Below are 19,611 nucleotides of genomic sequence, written 5' to 3' on the forward strand. Positions count from 1 at the left end.
AGGAAAAAGCAGCTCAAATATCCAGCAGGACCCCCCCTGAGCTCCCCCTTGTTTCTCGCGCTGCACCCCCCTTCTATCCCCCCCTTCCTATTCTCAACCAATCGCCGAGCTCATCTCATCCATGCAAATAGCAGCACAATGGAGCAAAGCAATAACCACGCTGCAACCAGCCTTGAAACGACCACCACTTGTTTGACAAGTCAACTACCAATCACCGGCGAGCTTTTCGCCTGCCTGCCACTAAGGTAACCAATGAGAGCGAGGAGGAGGCGTTCCCCGACCAAGTTAGGGTGTCCGTGCAGGGTGTCTTGTGCTAAACTTCACCAAATAATAGCTGTTTGTATTTTGGCTGCAGCAGTGGCCATTTTAGGTAAGTTCTTCTCTTAACTTTTTAATTTGCAGCATCTTTGCTAGTTTCTGTGTCGCCCGGGGCGTGTGGCTGCCATCCATCCCCTTCCTGGGCATCTCTTATGAATGAAACTGTGATTTTCCCCGTACTGTTCCTTGGCTTTTTGTGTGGGCTTCAACGAGGAGCTGGAGGAGGAGGGGGGGTTGTCTGTAAACGTGTCCACGTCGGGAGAGTGCGGATATATATCGTGCATCTAGCGCTCGGTTTTAACCCCTCCTCCGTCTCCCTTTCCTCTAGGTTCCTCGCAGGTTTTTGTATTTTGGGGTTTTAACGTCCCCCCCCCCTTTTTGCCCTTTTGGTTCTGCCCACTGCACTAAAGCGTGTGCTGTGGGCAGTACCAAGTGGGGGAGGATTAGGGAAACTGGAAGCAGTAAGGGCATGGAAATGCTGTAATGTGGATTGGTTTAAAGGCCAGACATCCATCCATGACTAGTGGGCTGTAGCCGGCTGTGAGGGGCCTGCTGGGCAGACTACAATAGGAATGCCTATTTCACACAGGAATATGGACCCTGTGGTGGGGGTAGGCATGTGTGTGCTGCGGCTGGGTCTGTGCCTAGACCGACCTATCAGGCCTACAGCCCTGGCTCACCTGCCTGCCTCATGTCATGTGAAACAGCTGCATTCTGTACGCAGCACTTCCTGCTGAGGAGACCCCTGAAGATTGCATGGCCCTGTTCACACGGTGCAGATTTGCTGCTGTGAGGTTTTATTGCGTCGTCTAGATATGCAGCGTGAGCGAAGGAGGATTTAGGAAGGTCCCGTGCACACTTAGCAGTTTTAGAGCATGCTGCTGTGTCGCATCCATGGGAAAAAAACATGGAAGAGCCACACGTGTGACGCAAACATCTGTGGTTACAGTGGAAACTGTTGTAACGGTGGGATCCCCCACGAATACCAAATTTGTGGCGCAGTTTTTGGCCACAGTGCTATCACCTATGCGGATTTCCTGCCTCCGAGGTTTGCGTCCACGATGGCGGTTGCCATAGATTACGTATGTGAAGCAGAGGAGGTTACGCTTCGGTATGAGCAGTGGATGAGTATTTGTACGCCTGCGTCCTATGGGACCCACTATGGTGACCATTAAATCGGTTGTCTCACCTCAACAAATAGCATTTATTATGTAGAGAAAGTCAATACAAGGCACTTACTAATGTATTGTGATTGTCCATATTGCCTCCTTTGCTGGCTGGATTCCTTTTTCCATCACATTATACGCTGCTCGTTTCCATGGTTATGACTACCGTTCAATACATCAGTGGTGGTCGTGCTTGCACAATATAGGAAAAAGCACCAGCCTATGTGCACTGCCACGGTCCCAGCCACTAGAGAGGTTGGCACTTTTTCCTACAGTGTGCAAGCACGACCACCACTGACTGATTGCAGGGTGGTCTGTAACCATGGAAACAAGCGGTGTCTAATGTGATGGAAAAATGAATCCAGCCAGCAAAGGAAGCAATATGGATAATAATAATACATTAGAAAGTGGCTCGTATTAACTTTCTCTACATGATAATTGCTAATTGCTGAAGTGAGACAACAGCCCCTTTAATATTAATTAAAGGGCCTGAAAGCTTACGAATAGACTGGTTGGTGTCATTTAGAAATATGTGTCGTTACTTTGGAAATTCTTGGAACTGGAGATTTAGGAGATAAAATAGTTGTCGTGGAGGCAGACCTGTTTCTGAACTTCCCATAGTGTGTGGTCTGGGCAGATGAATGACAGGAGACATCTTGGACACTTGCATTCCTAGCCGGGGGCTGGAGATCTAAACCTATGGACTCGTACCTGCAGGATATCTGGGTGACATGTCATCCATGTAAGTTGCCAGTTTCAGACAAGTGTATTTGGTCCGGGAAACACGTTCTGCTTGGGAGCATTATTTCCTGAACTGGCTACCGCTCCTCATGATAATGGTTTATGATGCTGTGAATTTATTCCTGACTGAGAGTCTGCTGAGCTGTAGTCATACACAGGGACTATAGTTCAGTAGACCCGCTGTTGGACTGGCATTCACAGCATCCTAACTTGCTATGAGGCTGCGAGTTTATTTCAGAGCAGCGGTAGTCATATACAGGTAAACATGAACCGGAAAGAAGATTGCTGCGCTCACTGTGTGTACACTTGGGAGGCACGGATATGCCTGGATCTGGCATCTCAACAGTGTCCAAAATATATATATATATATATATATATATATATATATATATATATATATATATATATATATACAGGGACTATAGTTCAGTAGACCCGCTGTTAGACAGGAAATCACAGCATCATAACTTGCTTTGAGGCTGTGAGTTGACTTCAGAGGAGCAGTAGTCAGTCCGGGAAATACTCACATGGAGCGTGTTTCCTGCACTGAATACACTCATCTGAAACCGGCCTAGTGCATCTGCTCAGGGGGATAAGCCACCCAAAGGCCTACTCACCTTACCGACCTCCTGTTGATCCCATTCTGTCGCTTCCCGGCCCCTCAACAGTCCCTACTCCCTGGTCCCTCTCAACACACACACGAAATGACCACTCGGCTAATCACTGGCCAAAGTGGAGTTGGCTGAGCAGTCGTTTCCTGTGTGTTTTAGAGACTGGAGGGGATTGGTTAAAGGGGTTATCCAGTAACATAGGATGACCCATCCTCAGGATGTTACGGGGAGCCGACGGGCTCACTGGAGCTCTGGTAAACGCAGCCTGGTACTGCCCAGCCGCATTCACTTCAGTGGGGCTGAGCTGCAACTAGCAAAAGTAAACACAAATAATAAAGTAAATACAGTAGTGCCATACTTACTATAGAACATGTACTAATTCTACGTTATAAATGTGAGATACTTGGCAATTACACTTTGTACAAAATGATTTGTGCCTGTCTGCCAGCGTCAAGACGATCTCTTTAGGACAGGAACCTATACTAAATACTACCTCCGCTGGTGCCACATGCATGCTGAGCCCACTACCTCTTTTGGTGCCACAATGGCCCTACAATAAAGTCGGGGAATGCAGGGTCCACATGCATGCTGAGCCCACTCTGTACCTCTCCTGGTGCCAAATGGCCTCCAATGAGTGCAGGGAGAGCAGGCTACAGCTTTAGGGCCACTTCACACGAGCGGATGCCGTGCGTGGCATCCGCTCCGTGAAAGAGTGCCAAGACCCGCTGCAGACTGCAGAGGCACGGAGCAGTAACATGACTGTTAATGCTCCGTGCTTCTCTGTGATCTCTTTACTACGAAATCACAGTTGTCACTGTGATTTCGTAGTAAAGAGATCACAGAGAGGCACGGAGCATTAACAGTCATGTTACTGCTCCGTGCCTCTGCAGTCTGCAGCGGGTCTTGGCACTCTTTCACGGAGCGGATGCCACGCACGGCATCCGCTCGTGTGAAGCGGCCCTTATACTTTCACTAATGAAAATCACGACCAATGAAGTCAGCCACATCTCTGATGCACACTGCAGAGAAAGAAATGGGGGTTAGTCAGCACATCCCATGGAAGGGCTTCCGATCCATGCCTCTGCACCGCAAAAGATAGGACATGTCCAATCCTTTGCCGTATCTTGCGGATTGAGGACCCATTCGGGTCAATCAGTCTGCATCGCGATGTGGAGTTCACACGGCCGGTGTCCGTGTATTGTGGACCCACTGTTTGCGGTCTGCAACACGGGCACAGCACCAATACTGACATCTAAATAGGACCTTAGGGTAGAATGGCATCACCATTTAGTTTCCGTTCTTTTGATCCGAACACACCCTTCTGGTCCACAAAGGCCTTTTTCTAAAATAATGGATCTCAGACGGAAATGGCTAAACAGATGCAAAATGAGCAGTTCGGTTATATGGTGAGTGATCTCCATCCGTTAGGGTTTTGCTGTCTGCAAAACACGGATACCAGGCCCGTGCATTCCGCATTTTACGGAATGTCCCTCCTCTAATAGAACAGTCCTGTCCTTTTCTGTATTGCAGACAAGAATAGGACATGTTCTGTGATTTTGGGGACGGCACGGTACAGACAGCACATGAGTGTTGTCCGCATCTTTTGCGGCCATGTTGAAGTGAATCGGTTCCTATCAGACCCGCAAAAAACGGATGTGGACCAAAAATACGTTTGTGTGCATGAGCTTTATTGTAAGCCAAAACCAGTAGTGAAGCCTACTCGGAGATGAGGTATAATGGACAGATTTCCTCCTGGTCTGTGTTTTTGACCTGCATCTGGTTTTGGCTCGCAGTAAGGACTCATTCAGACGGCCGTATTCTGTCCGCAAAAACACAGATCCATTTTTTTCCGGACATTTCAGCATGTCCGCAAAAAAAGGATTGCATTCCGTTTTTTTTTTTTTTTGCTGACCCATAGACTTTAATGGGGCCATGTCCTGATTTTCACTGACAAGTGTAGGACATGTTTCATTTGTTTTGCTTAGCCATGGAATAGAAGAAAAGGGCCCCACAGAACTGAATAGGGCAGCGTCTAAAAAAGATCTGCATTTTTGCGGACAGCATATGGCTTTCCATAGGGTGTGTTCCCATCCTTCATGTAATGTGTATGCCCACGTGACCAGGAAAAATTATTTCCGCCATCATGTCATAAATAATAGAAAAAAGTAGTGAAACTGCTCGGAGGCGTTGTCTGTTCCCCTCGCCCACATAGACCGCGCTGTAACGTATCAGTCTGTAATTTTCAGCAGGATTTGGACAGGGGCGAATCCTTTAGTTTAGTGCCTTGTCCTGTTCGTGATATGGAGCTTGATCGAGAGCGCTGTATACACTCGCCATACAGTTATGTCATGAACCTTCGTGCTGTTGAAGTTCATCATGTTGGACATTTTTCTCGTCTGACCTGTGGTGTTACGTCGAACAGTAGCGGTGTGGATTTTTTCGGTTTTGGATCATAAATTACCGGTAGCATTGTTTGCTTGCTGTCACTGGGAAGCACATGATACAATTGGAGCAACAATCCATGATTGCTTTGGGGTATCCAGCCTGCAGTTTTTAAAGGGTTACTCCTGTAGGGGTTTATGACGGTTAGATGCCTGTCTCACCTCTGGGACCCTCCCCAATCTGGAAAATGGAGGTGACCCTGATAGTGTTCAATGTTGAGGAGGCTATTTGCACCTCTCCATTGAACTCTGTGGAGGATGTGGAATCCTCAACTGTCAAGAATTTATGGCCAGGTGAGAATACCACTTTAAGGGTAGGTTCACACAGAGTTTTTGGAACTAGGTTTTTCAGGCAATGCCAGAAGTAGTTTTGAAAGGAATTGGAAATCTAAAGAAAGGACTTGTACTTCTCCTTCCTTTTGGATCCTGGCTTTGGATGAAATACCTGAAGGGAAATGTCCCTCAAAAAGTGTGGGAAGTAGGAATATAGACTGGCTATATATAGTATGTCGCCATATTCACATTTCCATATCTTTTTGACGTCTGTGGAACATTCATATGTGTTTCATTAATGAAGATACCATGTCTGGTCCGTGTGTTGTCCATATTCCACGGACACTGCTCAGCTGAAAATTCATTTCCACAACCTCTCCTACCAATGGTCTTTGAACCACTGACAGAACATGGATGCCATCCGTGTTGCGTCAGTGGTTTTTCACAGACCCTTAGACTTCAGCGGGCCTGTTCGGTCCGCACTGCTGACCAAAGTAGTGCTAGTCTCCAGGATTAAAATCAATGGGTACGTGTGCTGTCCATCAAAATTAGCCTAAGAATCATAGCAACTATGGATGAACGAATAGACTTTGGATGGTACGTCAGAAGTCAATTCGTAAAAAACTTAGTTGTAATACTGTAGAGTTTCCGCTCCGTACAGTATTACAATGTATTGGCTCAGATGAGCCGAAGTTATTACTTTGCAAAGTCGCGCCAGACTTCGTGTAATAACTTCGGAAATTAGTTATTACTGTAAAAAACCTTGGTACTGAACTCGGGTTTGGTTCCAAGGTACCACTAGGAACCAAACCAGAGTTCAATACCAAGGTTTTTTACAGTAATAATTATCTCCCGAAGTTATTACACAAAGTCTGGCACCATTTTGCAAAGTAATAACTTAACAAAGTTCTTTGCGAATCCCTAATAGCAATAGATAAAGCCAATTTGAGCTGTTGTACCCATCGTGGTTGTCTCAGCGCCCGGACCCCCCACAATGGGAAAAACCATAGTCTTCTCCAATTCCAGCTTCGTGCGTACAGCTTCTGAATGTAAACGAGTGGTTCCATTCACTGACAGCACCACTAACTAAAGTGAACTTGCTGCAGCACCTGTCCCAGCCCCGAATGCTTTGGAAGTTATCAGCTTCAATGGTGGTCACTTTGGGAGGGGGGAGAATGTGGGGTGACTAACCTTTGTCCTACGTAACGCTGACGGGGCATGGAGTTCTGCAAGAAGTAACCTTCAGGATATGATCACATAGTAAGCAGGTAGGTCTGGTAAATTGGGCAGAATCATTATTACTGAGTGTCCAGATACCGGCGTTTACAGTGGTAACTCTGGTCACTAGACCTGTGACTTCAAGGGCATGTTCACACGGGTGCACATGCAGCAGATTTTCCAGCACAGAATTGTGTGTGGTAAATCCAGTATTTATACCGTAGCAGCAAGCACCAAATGGACAATCCGCACCGCAGATCAATTTCAGCGTGAATTACTTTCCGTAGGGTGTGGATGTTACACTATAGGAAATAATCCACACGGAAATTGTCCTGTGGTGCAGATTTTAAGCCACAACAGATTTCACCCTTTAAAATGCGGAAAACGTCACAAATCTGCATGTAACTGGTGTGTGTTTTTGCTGTCCTTGTGGTGTACCCCAAAGTGGTATTTCCGTAATGTCATGGCGTGTCGTTAGGATGTAGCATTTATGAGCGTTATATGAAAAGATGCTCCAGAATTGCTATTGCTCCAGACACCCCGGCAGTCCTGTGACTAAAAGGCCTCTTTCACACGAGCGTTTCGGGAACATGCGCAATTATTTTTCTACGTGAGTGCAAATTTTAATGCGTTTTGCACACGCGTGAGAAAAATCAGCATGTTTGGTACCCAGACCTGAACCCGGACTTCTTCACAGAAGTTCGGGTTTGGGTTCAGTATTCTGTAAATTTTATTATTTTCCCTTATAACATGCTTGTAAGGGAAAATAATAGCATTCTGAATACAGAATGCTTAGTAGAAGGTTGATTGAGGGTTAAAAAATCATAATAAACTCACCTCCTCCAATTGATCGCGTAGCTGCCGGTCTCCTGTTCTTTCTTCAGGACCTGTCAAAGGACCTGTGGTGATGTCACTGAGCTCAACACATGGTCTGGATCATGTGATGTATCATGTGATGAGCACAGTGATGTCACCACAGGTCCTTTGACAGGTCCTGAAGAAAGAACAGGAGACCGGCAACTACGCAGTCAATTGGAGGAGGTGAGTTAATTATTTTTTAACCCTCAATTGACCTTCTACTAAGCATTCTGTATTAAAGAATTCTATTATTTTTCCCTTTTAACAATGTTATAAGGGAAAATAATACAGTGAATAGACTTTCAACTTAGCAACCATGCGTGAAAATCACCGCTCATGTGCACAGACCCACTGAAGTGAATGGGTCCGTATTCAGTGCGGGTGCAATGTGTTCACCTCACGCATTGCACTACGTGGAAAATGCACCCGTGTGAAAGAGGCCAATGAGGAAGCTGCTTTGCCGATTCCTGCTCCCTCCACCATGCGCTTGTACAGCGCTCCCCTGCCAGCACAGGAGAAGGCAGAAGCAGTAATAAACCGATCTGTGTCTGTCAGCCGGAACCCGACCTGCTCCTGCTGATCAGCGCTGGGATTAAAGCGCTGCCTGCACGTGTATATACGTGCTATCTGCACGGGGCAGGTGCAGATAGGATGTATATACACAGTGGGCATTCGGGAAGGGGATAATCAGCAGCCGGGTAGCAATGAGCTTGTTATATGCCATTATTGGGGGCAATCTCTATAAAAAGATGCTAGACATTTACGGTATATATTTTTACACCCCTATTCCGTTGCACAAAGTGTATTGCTGTAGAACAGGGATCAGCAACCTCGGGCACTCCAGCTGTTCTGAAACTACAACTTCCAGAATGCTCCATTCTCTTCTGTGGGAGTTACAAGAACAGCAAAGCAAGTCTGCATGCTGGGAGTTGTAGTTTATCAGCAGCTGCAGTGCCAAAGATTGCGGACCCCTGTTCTAGTATGATAAAGCAGATCTCCCCAGTGACTATAAGGCCCCTTTCACACGAGCGAGTATTCCGCGCGGGTGCAATGCGTTATGCAAACTCATTCTGCCCACACAGAATCTGGACCCATTTATTTCAATGGGGCTGTGTACATGTGTGTTAGTTTCCACGCATCACTTGTGCGTTGCGTGAAAATCACAGCATGTTCTATATTCTGCGATTTTGACGCAACGCTGGCCCCATAGAAATAAATAGAGCTGCGTGAAAATCTCATTACATCCACAAGCAAGTGCGGATGCGATGCATTTTTCACGGATGGTTGCTAAGATCAGTTGTTTGTATACATTCAGTTTTTTTTTATCACGCGCGTGCAAAACGCATTGCACCCACGCGATAAAAACTGAACGCGATCGCAGGCAAAACGGATTGACTTTGCCTGCAAATTTGTTCCATTTTTCACTGAACGCATTTGCAACACATCCGGACACTCGTCTGCAAGGGGGCTGAGGGTAGCTGCAGACAGTGCAGACAATCTGCAAGAAATCTTAATTTGATGCAGATTTCGCCTCCCATTGAAAAGGGTGAAATCCGCGCAGCAGGTCGATTTCGGACCTAAGAAAAAAAAGCTAAGTGTGCATGAGATTTGTCTAATCTCATACACTTTGCTGGTACTGTATTACGCTGCGGTTTTTCAGCACGGAAAGCTGCACGATCTGCATCGTGTACAGGTGCGCTAAGGATATGCTTTCGCTTTTTCACATTTTGTGATGTTGCGGCCTTGTGCTAAAATAATTATCTAGCATTGACAAAGTATTCACACCCTTTACTTCGGATTTAGTTGAAGCCCCTTTGGCAGAGATTACAGCCTCTGTTCTTCTTGAGTATGATGCCACATAGTTTGCACACTTGGATTTGTGGTGTTCTGTCAGGTTGGATGGGGACCATCGGTGGACAGCCATTTCTCTCCAGCAATGTCTGCTTGGGTACACTTACCCCCTTTAGGACCCTGCCATTTTTCACCTTAAGAGGACCTTTCATCTGTTTTACTTATAGGAGCTAAATACCTGTACTTGCTGCCATCCATTTATTTATTTTTTTAAACATCGCCCGCTGCACCCGCCTGAAGTTCTCGCCTGTAAATGCTGAGCATCGGAACAGGGAGGAGGAGACATCAGGGTTTCTCAATGGGCGTCTCCTTCTCCCTGGCTGTGCCACAATCCAATCTCAGCGGAGAGCGTCACAGCCAGGGAGAAGGAGATGCCCATTGAGAGACCCTGGCGTCTCCTCCTCCTACTCTAATGCTCAGTATTTACATACTCAGCGCGAGAACTTCAGGCGGGCGTAGCGGGGGTGTAGGGGCGATTTAAAAAAATAAAAATAAAAAATAAAAAAACAAACTGGGTTGCAGCATCAGCGATGGGTACCCCGCAAGTACAGGTATTTAGCTCCTATAAGTAAAACAGATGAAAGGTCCTCTTTAAGAACTAGGCCATTTTTTGCAAATCTGACATGTCATTTTATGTGGTGATAACTTTTGTACTTAGTGACAGTGGTAAATTTGAGTCAAAATATTTCATTTTTATTTATAAAAAATCCCAAATGTACCAAAAATTTTGAAAAATTAGCAGTTTTCTAAATTTCTATTTCTCTGCTTTTAAAACAGATGTTATTGCTTTACATTTCCCATATGTATACTTCATGTTTGGATCATTTTGTAAATTACATTTTCTTTTTTTGGGACGTTAAAAGGCTTAGAGGTTTAGAAGCAAATCTTGAAATTTTTCTGAAAATTTCCAAAACCCACTTGTTAACCCTTTTCAGGCACGGATTTATATATATATATATATAAAGTGCTGCCTCGTTATTTATTTTCTTATACATCGTGGAGGAAGAGCCTACCTCTGTGGGGATTTGCACCCAGTCCACCAATTCTTGACTGTGCTGCTGCAATATTTGTGTTATATATATATATATATATATATATATATATATATATATATAATAACATATTTTCAGTTGTTTCACACTTTTTTGTTATGTATATAATTCCACATGTGTTAATTCATAGTTTTGATGCCTTCAGTGTGAATCTACAATTTTCATAGTCATAAAAATAAAGAAAACTCTTTGAATGAGAAGGTGTGTCCAAACTTTTGGTCTGTACTGTATATAACTAAGCTAAGCAAGTTTCATGCCCCCCAAAAAATATATTTCCTCATTTCCCTGTTTCTGGCCCTTGTTTACATGCAATAAAAACAATCTCTGCCCCTTCCTCTGCTCTGCTAAGGGAGTGACTACAAGAGCTGCCCTGAGTGACATGTCTGCCTGCTGGGAGACTCTGCAGCATCTGGTATGTGTAGGACTATAAGTCCCAGCTGTATAATGACACTGCTAAGGGAGTGGATACAAGAGCTGCCCTGAGTGCTGGGAGAATCAACAGCAACTTGTAAGTGTAGAACTACAAGTCCCAGCTGTATAATGACACTGCTAAAACACACAGGATCTTCCCCCTACCTTCTTGTGCAATGCTCTCTTTAGTCTGTCAGCTCCTGTGCCCAGAATTGTCACTACCTGCAGCTACCCAGTCTGTGCAGCTGAAGGGGTTAAGAATCCTAGGAGAGATCATGCTGTCGTATGTTTAATTGCTATATTTTTATTTTTATTGAATATGAAAAATAAAAAATGATCTGATTTAAAAAAAAGAATCCTCGGAGAGAGAAGACAGCCCGGCAGTGAAGGGGGCGTGGCCAGCACAGTGACCTCTCGTTTACAGGCTTGAAAACGAACTTTATCAGAGCAGGGAGAGAAGCTGACATCACAGGTCATGTAACCCTCAGTCAAATCTGATAAACCAGACACTGCAGATAAAGTGAGTTAATTGTAAAGTTGTTATATTTGCCTAGTTAGGAACATAGAACAAAAAAATAACTCTGACAACCCCTTTAATACAAATACAGGAGGTGGGTGCTGGCGGTACCCGCCTCCTGTAACTGTATTAAAGGTTAATTATCATTAGTGGCACAATGAGCCCCCCCCCCACCAGTATTAACCCCATAGGGACACAGCCTTATTTCAGCTTAAGGACCAGGCCATTTTTTGCAAATCTGACCACTGTCACTTTAAGTGCACATAACTTTAAAACGCTTTGACTTATCCAGGCCGTTCTGAGATTGTTTTTTCGTCACATATTGTACTTCATGACAGTGGTAAAATGAAGTCAAAAAAATTATTTTTTTTGCACAAAATAATACCTAATTTACCCCAAAATTGCAAAAATTAACAAATTTCAAAGTTTCAGTTTCTCTACTTCTGTAATACATAGTAATACCCCCAAAAAAGGTGATGACTTTACATTCCCCATATGTCTACTTCATGTTTGTAGCATTTTGGGAATGATATTTTATTTTTTGGGGATGTTACAAGGCTTAGAAGTTTAGAAGCAAATTTTGAAATTTTTCAGAAATCTTCAAAATCCCACTTTTTATGGACCAGTTCATGTTTGAAGTCATATTGTGAGGCTTAGATAATAGAAACCTCCCAAAAATGACCCCATCTAAGAAACTACACCCCTCAAGGTATTCAAAACTGATTTTACATACGTCGTTAACCCTTTAGGTGTTGCACAAGAGTTATTGGCAAATGGGGAAGAAATTTGAGAATTTCATTTTTTTGTCTAATTTTCCATTTTAACCCATTTTTTCCACTAACAAAGCAAGGGTTAACAGCCAAACAAGACTGTATCTTTATTGCCCTGACTCTGCCGTTTACAGAAACACCCAATATGTGGCCGTAAACTACTGTACGGCCACACAGCGGGGCGTAGAGTGAAAGGTGCGCCGTATGGTTTTTGGAAGGCTGATTTTTATGGACTGGTTTATTTACACCATGTCCCATTTGAAGCCCCCTGATGCACCCCTAGAGCAGAAACTCCCTAAAAGTGACCCCATCTAAGAAAGTACACCCCTCAAGGTATTCAAAACTGATTTTACATACGTCGTTAACCCTTTAGGTGTTGCGCAAGAGTTATTGACAAATGGGGATGAAATTTGAGAATTTGATTTTTTTTGTCTAATTTTCCATTTTAACCCATTTTTTCCACTAACAAAGCAAGGGTTAACAGCCAAACAAGACTGTATCTCTATTGCCCTGACTCTGCCGTTTACAGAAACACCCAATATGTGGCCGTAAACTACTGTACGGCCACACAGCGGGGCGTAGAGTGAAAGGTGCGCCGTTTGGTTTTTGGAGGGCTGATTTTTATGGACCGGTTTATTTACACCGTGTCCTGTTTCAACCCCCCTGATGCACCCCTGGAGTAGAAACTCCCTAAAAGTGACCCCATTTTGGAAACTATGGGATAAGGTGGCATTATTTGGGGGACTATTTTTAGGGTACATATGATTTTTGGTTGCTCTATATTACATTTTTGTGAGGCAAGGTTACCAAAAATTGAGATTCTGAAATTTCATCTCCATTTGCCATTAACTGTTGAGGAACACCTAAAGGGTTAATAAAGTTTGTATAATCAGTTTTGAATACCTTGAGGGGTGTAGTTTCTTAGATGGGGTCACTTTTAGGGAGTTTTTACTCTAGGGGGGCATCAGGGGGGCTTCAAAAGGGACATGGTGTCAATAAAAAAGGCCATCAAAATCGGCCTTCCAGAAACCATGTCGGTCCTTTCCTTTTGCGGCCTCCCTTTTACTGATACAGCAGTTTACGACCACAAATATGGCATTTCTGTAAACTGCAGTATCAGGGTAATAAATATTAACTTTTGTTTGGTTGTTAACCCTTGTTTTGTTACCGAAAAAAACGGATTGAAATGAAAAAGTGCCAAAAATTGAGTTTTTGGCACCGTTTTCATTTTTTTTTTTTTTAACCGTGTTAATCTGGGGGGTTAGGTCATGCGATATTTTTATAGAGGAGATTCTTACGGACGCGGCGATACCTAATAAGTCTACTTTTTTTATAATTATTTAGGTTTTTGACTATATTATCCTTTTTGATACCCAAACATTTTTTTGGTATCTCTAAAGTCTAGGTGTCATTTTTTTATTTATTTTTTATCTGATTATCTTATGTGGGGGCTCATTTTTTGCGGGACGAGCCGACGGTTTTTCTGGCACTATTTTGGGGGCTATATGACTTTTTGATCGCTTGCTATAAAAATTTTTGTTATGTTTGGTGACAAGAAAAAATCTTTTTTTGCACTTTTTTTTTTTTTTTGGACCGTGTTAATCTGGGGGGGTTGGATCATGGGGTATTTTTATAGAGGAGATTATTACCGACGCGGCGATACCTAATATGTATACTTTTAATAAATTATTTTAGTTTTTTTGGGTGTCTCAAGTCTGAGAACCATTTTTTTTTTTTTTTATCCCATGTCAGTCCTAAATTGGGATATAAATTTAGTACTCCATGGAAGTGTGATACTCCCTGAAGCAACCAATAATGCAGAGGCCCGGATGATCGGGGCACGTGTCACATTGAGTTGTGGTGTCCTTCCGTATCCCCCTCCTGTGACACACTCTGCACATTTTTTGGGTTCGTCCCTTCTTTCCAGTATGGGGGACCACACCTGGAAAGTGTTGGCCAGGGACGATCCGGGCGCCTACAGTTCCCGAGGTACTCCGGCCTGCTCTTTCCCGGTCCGAAAAGATCAGGGCCTTGAGGACTGCCTCATAGAACTGGAGGAATGTCCCTGTGCTGCCAGCGCTTCGGGATAGTACAAAAGAGTTGTACATGGCAACCTGCACCAAGTAGACCGCAACTTTTTTGTACCATGCCCGGGTTTTGCGCATGGCGTTATATGGCTTGAGGACTTGATCAGAGAGATCAACTCCTCCCATATACCGATTGTAGGCGACGATACAATCGGGCTTGAGGACCGTTGCCGCGGTACCTCGCACAGGGACAGGGGTGATGCCGTTACCATGAATTGTGGACAGCATAAGGACATCCCTCTTGTCCTTATACCTGACCAGCAACAGGTTTCCAGTGGTAAGGGCACGGGTCTCACCCCTGGGGATAGGTACCTGGAGGGGGAGGGCAGGGAGGCCGCGTTGATTTTTCCGCACGGTCCCACAAGCGAACGTGGATCTGGCGGCAAGGGACTGGAACAAGGGGATACTGGTATAAAAGTTATCCACGTAAAGGTGGTAACCCTTATCCAGCAGTGGGAACATAAGGTCCCACACAAGTTTCCCGGTAACACCCAGAGTGGGGGGACATTCTGGGGGTTGAATCCGGGAATCTCGCCCCTCGTATATACGAAATTTGTAAGTGTACCCTGAGGTACTCTCACAAATTTTGTATAGCTTCACGCCATACCTCGCTCGCTTGGTGGGCACATACTGGCGGAAAATGAGTCTCCCCTTGAACGCAATGAGAGACTCATCAACCGCGACCTCTCTTCCAGGTACATAGGCCTCCATGAATTTGGCCCCAAAGTGATCGATGACCGGCCGTATCTTGTACAGACGGTCATGGGCAGGATCACCTCGGGGGGGGACATGCTGCATTATCGGAATAATGCAGACATTTCCGGATGGCCTCAAACCGGGAGCGTGTCATGGCCGTACTGTAAAGTGGGGTCTGGTATAGGACGTCCCCACTCCAGTACAGCCTGACACTGGGTTTCTTGACCAGGCCCATATGCAGCACGAGGCCCCAAAATGTCCTCATTTCGGCTGCACTGACGTCCAGCCACCGGGCCTGGCCAAAAAGGAGCCCGGGTGTTGAGCGACGAACTGTTGGGCGTACAGATTCGTCTGCTCCACCATCAGATTTACCAGTGGGTCACTGAAAAAATGACGAAAAAAGTCATATTCAGTGTAGCCCACTGTGGAAATCTGGATTCCTGATTGGCCTACAAAATCAGGAATCACGGGCTCGTATCGCTCTGGGCTACACCAGACAAATTCACCGGCAGGGTGCTCCGGTGGATTTAACTGGTGGGCCGGGAAACCAGTACGAGCCCCAGAGCTGCTCGTACTAGGCTGGGCCACAGGGTCCCTAACATGGCGGTCCCCTTGCTCCGCCTGGCGGCGTCTCCGCCGCCTTGGGGGCTCATCATCATCGCTAGATGATGAGGAGGATGCGGATGACAACAGGAATGTGGGGTCATCCTCATCCTCACTGGGACTCTCGGATTCGGAGGCAAGCTGGGCGTATGCCTCCTCGGCCGAGAACGTCCGGCGGGCCATAGGGGAGTGTGTGTCTGCGTGTATATGTGCGTGTGTGTAACTCTCTTTATTTTGTGTGCGTGTGTGTGGGGGCACGGGTGTTCACGAACTCACCCTAAAACTAACAAAAAAAAAAAAAACTCTAAAAAAAAGGCCAAAAAATGTGGAAAAAAAAATTCAAAACCGCTGATCAACCGTCCGAAGTTGATCAGCGGTGGGGTGTGCGATGCGCTAACAGTGGCCGGACACTAAGTGCCGGCCACAGTCAGCGTACACGGAAAAAAAAAAAAAAAAAAAGTGGGGGAAGGGGGGAGGGGGGGCAAGTGGCAGCACCCCTGGGGGGTCTAGGGTCACACAGCTGTGCTGTGGACCCCAGACACCCTAACTAGGGTGATGCAATGAAAAGTAAAAAAAACGAACTTTCCCTTTTTTTCCCTGCCTAACCCAAACTTTCCCTAGCTGTCCCTATGTACCTGATGGGGGGGTGCTGGTGGCAGAGATCGGGTCCTGGGGGCACAGATCGGGTGCAGGCAGCGGTGCAGCGGTGGCAGCAGACACGTGCAGGCAGCTCCTCTCTCCTCCGGCTCCGGAACACAAAAGGAGGAGGAGAGGAGCGCCTGCCTCTTTTGAATCTGCCGCCGGACCGCCCACTGACCAATCAGAAAGCGATCCTGAGTGGTGATGTCACCATCACCACTCAGGATCGCTGGATGGTGATTGGTGGAGTGAAATCACACCACCATCACCATCCTGTTCCGGGTTATCGGGTCTTCAGAGACCCGAATAACCCGGAAACGCAGAAAACCGCAGGTCTGAATTGACGATCGCCGACATGGGGGGGTCACAGGACCCCCCGGCGCATTTGCCCCAGGTGCCTGCTCAATGATTTGAGCAGGCACCGGGTTCGGGCGGTGATCGGAACCATTCATGACGTACCGGTACGTCATGGTACGTCATGTGTCCTTAAGTACCAGGACATCATGACGTACCGGTACGTCATGTGTCCTTAAGAGGTTAAATTAGGGTGTAAGATCCTATTCACCCTAATAGATCTGTATTAGGGTGAATAGGACAAGGGACGAAAAGATCCCAGGTTCTAGCACCTAAGGGCAATAGTTAATAAATAAAAAAGGTAAAAAAATATATTAAGTATAAATCGCCCCCTTTCCCAATTTTACATATAAAATATATAAACAATAAATAAACATATTACATATCGCCACATCTAAAAAGTCCAAACTATTAAAGTATTAAAAACTCCTATGCGGTGAACGCCATAACAGAAAAAAAAACGCATGATTCGCTTATTTTTTTTGTCACCTTGTCACCCCAAAAAATAGGGTAGGACTGTTCAATTATGGGCCGGACGTTCCATAAAATGCGGAATGCACGCAGCTTTTTTTGGTATCGAGTATCGCAATACTTTTTTATGGTATCGAAACCGAATAAAAATTTTGGTATCGAAACAACCCTAATTCCACCACAGTTTTAAGTTTTTTTATTTACGACATTCGATGTACGACCAGTTACTTTTATTCTACAGGTCAATACGAATCCGGCGACACCTTATATGTATAGTTTTTCTTGCGTTTTGATAGTGATAAAAAAAAAAAATTTAAGTGGGAAAAAATCTGTTTTTATCTTTTTGTCACCATATTTTGACCCCTATTACTTTTTTGTATTTATGTGTACGGAGCTGTATGGGGGCTCATTTTTTGCAGGGCGATCTGAACTTTTCATTGATACAGCGCTCTAGATGGCGACCAAAATGATCGCCAATGCGCCTTAAAATTTGCAGATGGCGACAAGACTATTTTTTTAATTTGACGACTAAAAATTTAATTTGGCTCCTAAATTTTTCAGTTTAGGAGCCAATGGCTCCTGTTTATTTTTTTTAGTCTGGAGCACTGTGATACAATGGGGTGTGTATGACTTTTTGATCACTTTTTTTTTTGTAGAAAATGAAGCGGCCATTTGGACGCTTTTTTCCGTTTTGCAGTTTGCCATATGGGGAATATATTTTTATACTATGAGGATTTTTGTACATCGCAACACCCATTATGTGTATTTTTTAAAAAAATGTTTAGTTCTTTTATTTGTATTTTGCTAAAAGGGGGGTGATTAAATGTATTTATTTTTTTCTTCTTTTTTTTACACTTTTTTCATTAGATTGCACTAGCATTGGAGTCTATGAGAAAATTGCTTGTTTCCTATGGGCTCCATAGGAAATACTATACAGCAGCCTCCTGTCATTCACAAAGACAGGGGCTGCTGCATACACACTCCAGATCCTCTGGTCACCTCACGGGGGAGGCGGAGCATTACCGGAAGCGCGCGCTTCGGGTGTTTCACGAGCTCAGATGCCATGGTCAGGATTGACCACAGCATCTGAGGGGTTAAATGTCCACGATCAGCATTACTGCCGGTTGCGGACATGAGCCGCGGGTGTCTGCTAGAAGAAGCAGGCGGCCACCCGTGGCTATGGCGCCTGCTCCGCTTAGGAGTGGGCGCCATCTTTAAAGACCCTGCCAGCACCGTACATGTACGGCGCTGGGCGTTAAGGGGTTAAGGACCAGTTCAGGTCTGTAGTCACTTTGTGAGGCTTACATAATAGAAACCACCCATAAATGGACCCATTTTAGAAACTACACCCCTCAAGGTATTCAAAACTGTTTTTACAAACTTTGTTAACCCTTTAGGTGTTCCACAAGAATTAAAGTGTAGATTCATTATTGTAGATGAAATTCCAGAATTTCACTTTTTTGGCATGTTTTCCATTTTTTTCCACTAACAAAGCAAGGGTTAACAGACAGTTTTTATTTTTTGTTTTTTACAATGTTCGACAGGTTAGATCCTGTGCTATTTTTATAGAGCAGGTTGTTACGGATGCGACAACACCAAATATGACAACTTTTTTGGGTTGTTTGTTTCAGTTTTACATAATAAAGTATTTTTGAGAAAAATGTATGTTTTATTGTCTCCTTATTCTGAAAGGCATAGTTTATTATTTTTTGGGTGACTGTCTTATGTAGGGTCTCATTTTTTGCGGTATGCGATGACTGTTTGATTGGTACTATTTTAGGGTGCATATGACTCGCTTGGTATTATACTTTTTGTGATGTAAGGTTACAAAAAATAGTTTTTTTGACACGCTTTTTTTTTTTTTTTTTTACGGTGTATGGGTTAGGTCACGTTATATGTTAATAGACCTGGTTGTTACGGACATGTCGATACCTGATATGTCTACTTTTTATTTTATTTTTTACTTTTAACTCAATAAAAGCATTTGTGAAACCTAATATGTATACTTTTTTTTACATTTATTTAAGATTTACACAATAAAAGCATTGTGCATTCTGAGAGTAATAGTTTTTTTTATTTTTTGCTCGCTTGTTTTATGTAGGGGCTAAATTTTTGCGGGATAAGGCGACGGTTTGATTGGTACTATTTTGGGGGGCAAACATCTTTTTGTGATGTAATTGTTTTAGCACAGTTCTTATTTTTTTATTTTTTTTTTAAATAGGTGGATTATGTGATATTTTATAGAGCCGGTCGTTACGGCCGCGGCAATACCCAATATGCCTAAGGGGCTGGATCTCACAGGCTTCCGTAGAAGGCAAGCCCCGATGCCTATGGAAGGCATTGGGCTTGCCTTCTCTACCATCGGGTCCCCAACACCCGTACCCTCCGGAAACCCTCTTCATGCCCTGGTGAGCTTTGACTGCAGCATACAAGGGGTTAATACACAGGCACCGGTGTTTTTACTGATGCCGGCATATGCAGCATCGTGCTGCTGATCGGGCGGGTGTAGAAGCTGCATGGCGATGGTCCTTAAG

The 19,611-nt window shown here is 44.5% G+C and overlaps 1 protein-coding gene across 3 annotated transcripts in view; it reads left to right on the forward strand.

Annotated features, from left to right (window-relative positions):
* Positions 1 to 267: 267 nt before the first annotated feature.
* Positions 268 to 19,611, forward strand: part of CHD6 (chromodomain helicase DNA binding protein 6) — a 148,851-nt gene continuing 129,507 nt past the window's right edge. For 2 of the 3 annotated variants that reach the window (XM_044300145.1, XM_044300147.1), the window contains exon 1: positions 275 to 370. The gene's annotated coding sequence lies outside the window, so the exon portion shown is untranslated. Of the gene's footprint in view, positions 371 to 19,611 lie in introns of all 3 variants that reach the window. The other variant, XM_044300146.1, reaches the window with a different exon arrangement.

Source organism: Bufo gargarizans, chromosome 6 (assembly GCF_014858855.1).
Source record: "Bufo gargarizans isolate SCDJY-AF-19 chromosome 6, ASM1485885v1, whole genome shotgun sequence".
Taxonomy (NCBI): domain Eukaryota; kingdom Metazoa; phylum Chordata; class Amphibia; order Anura; family Bufonidae; genus Bufo; species Bufo gargarizans.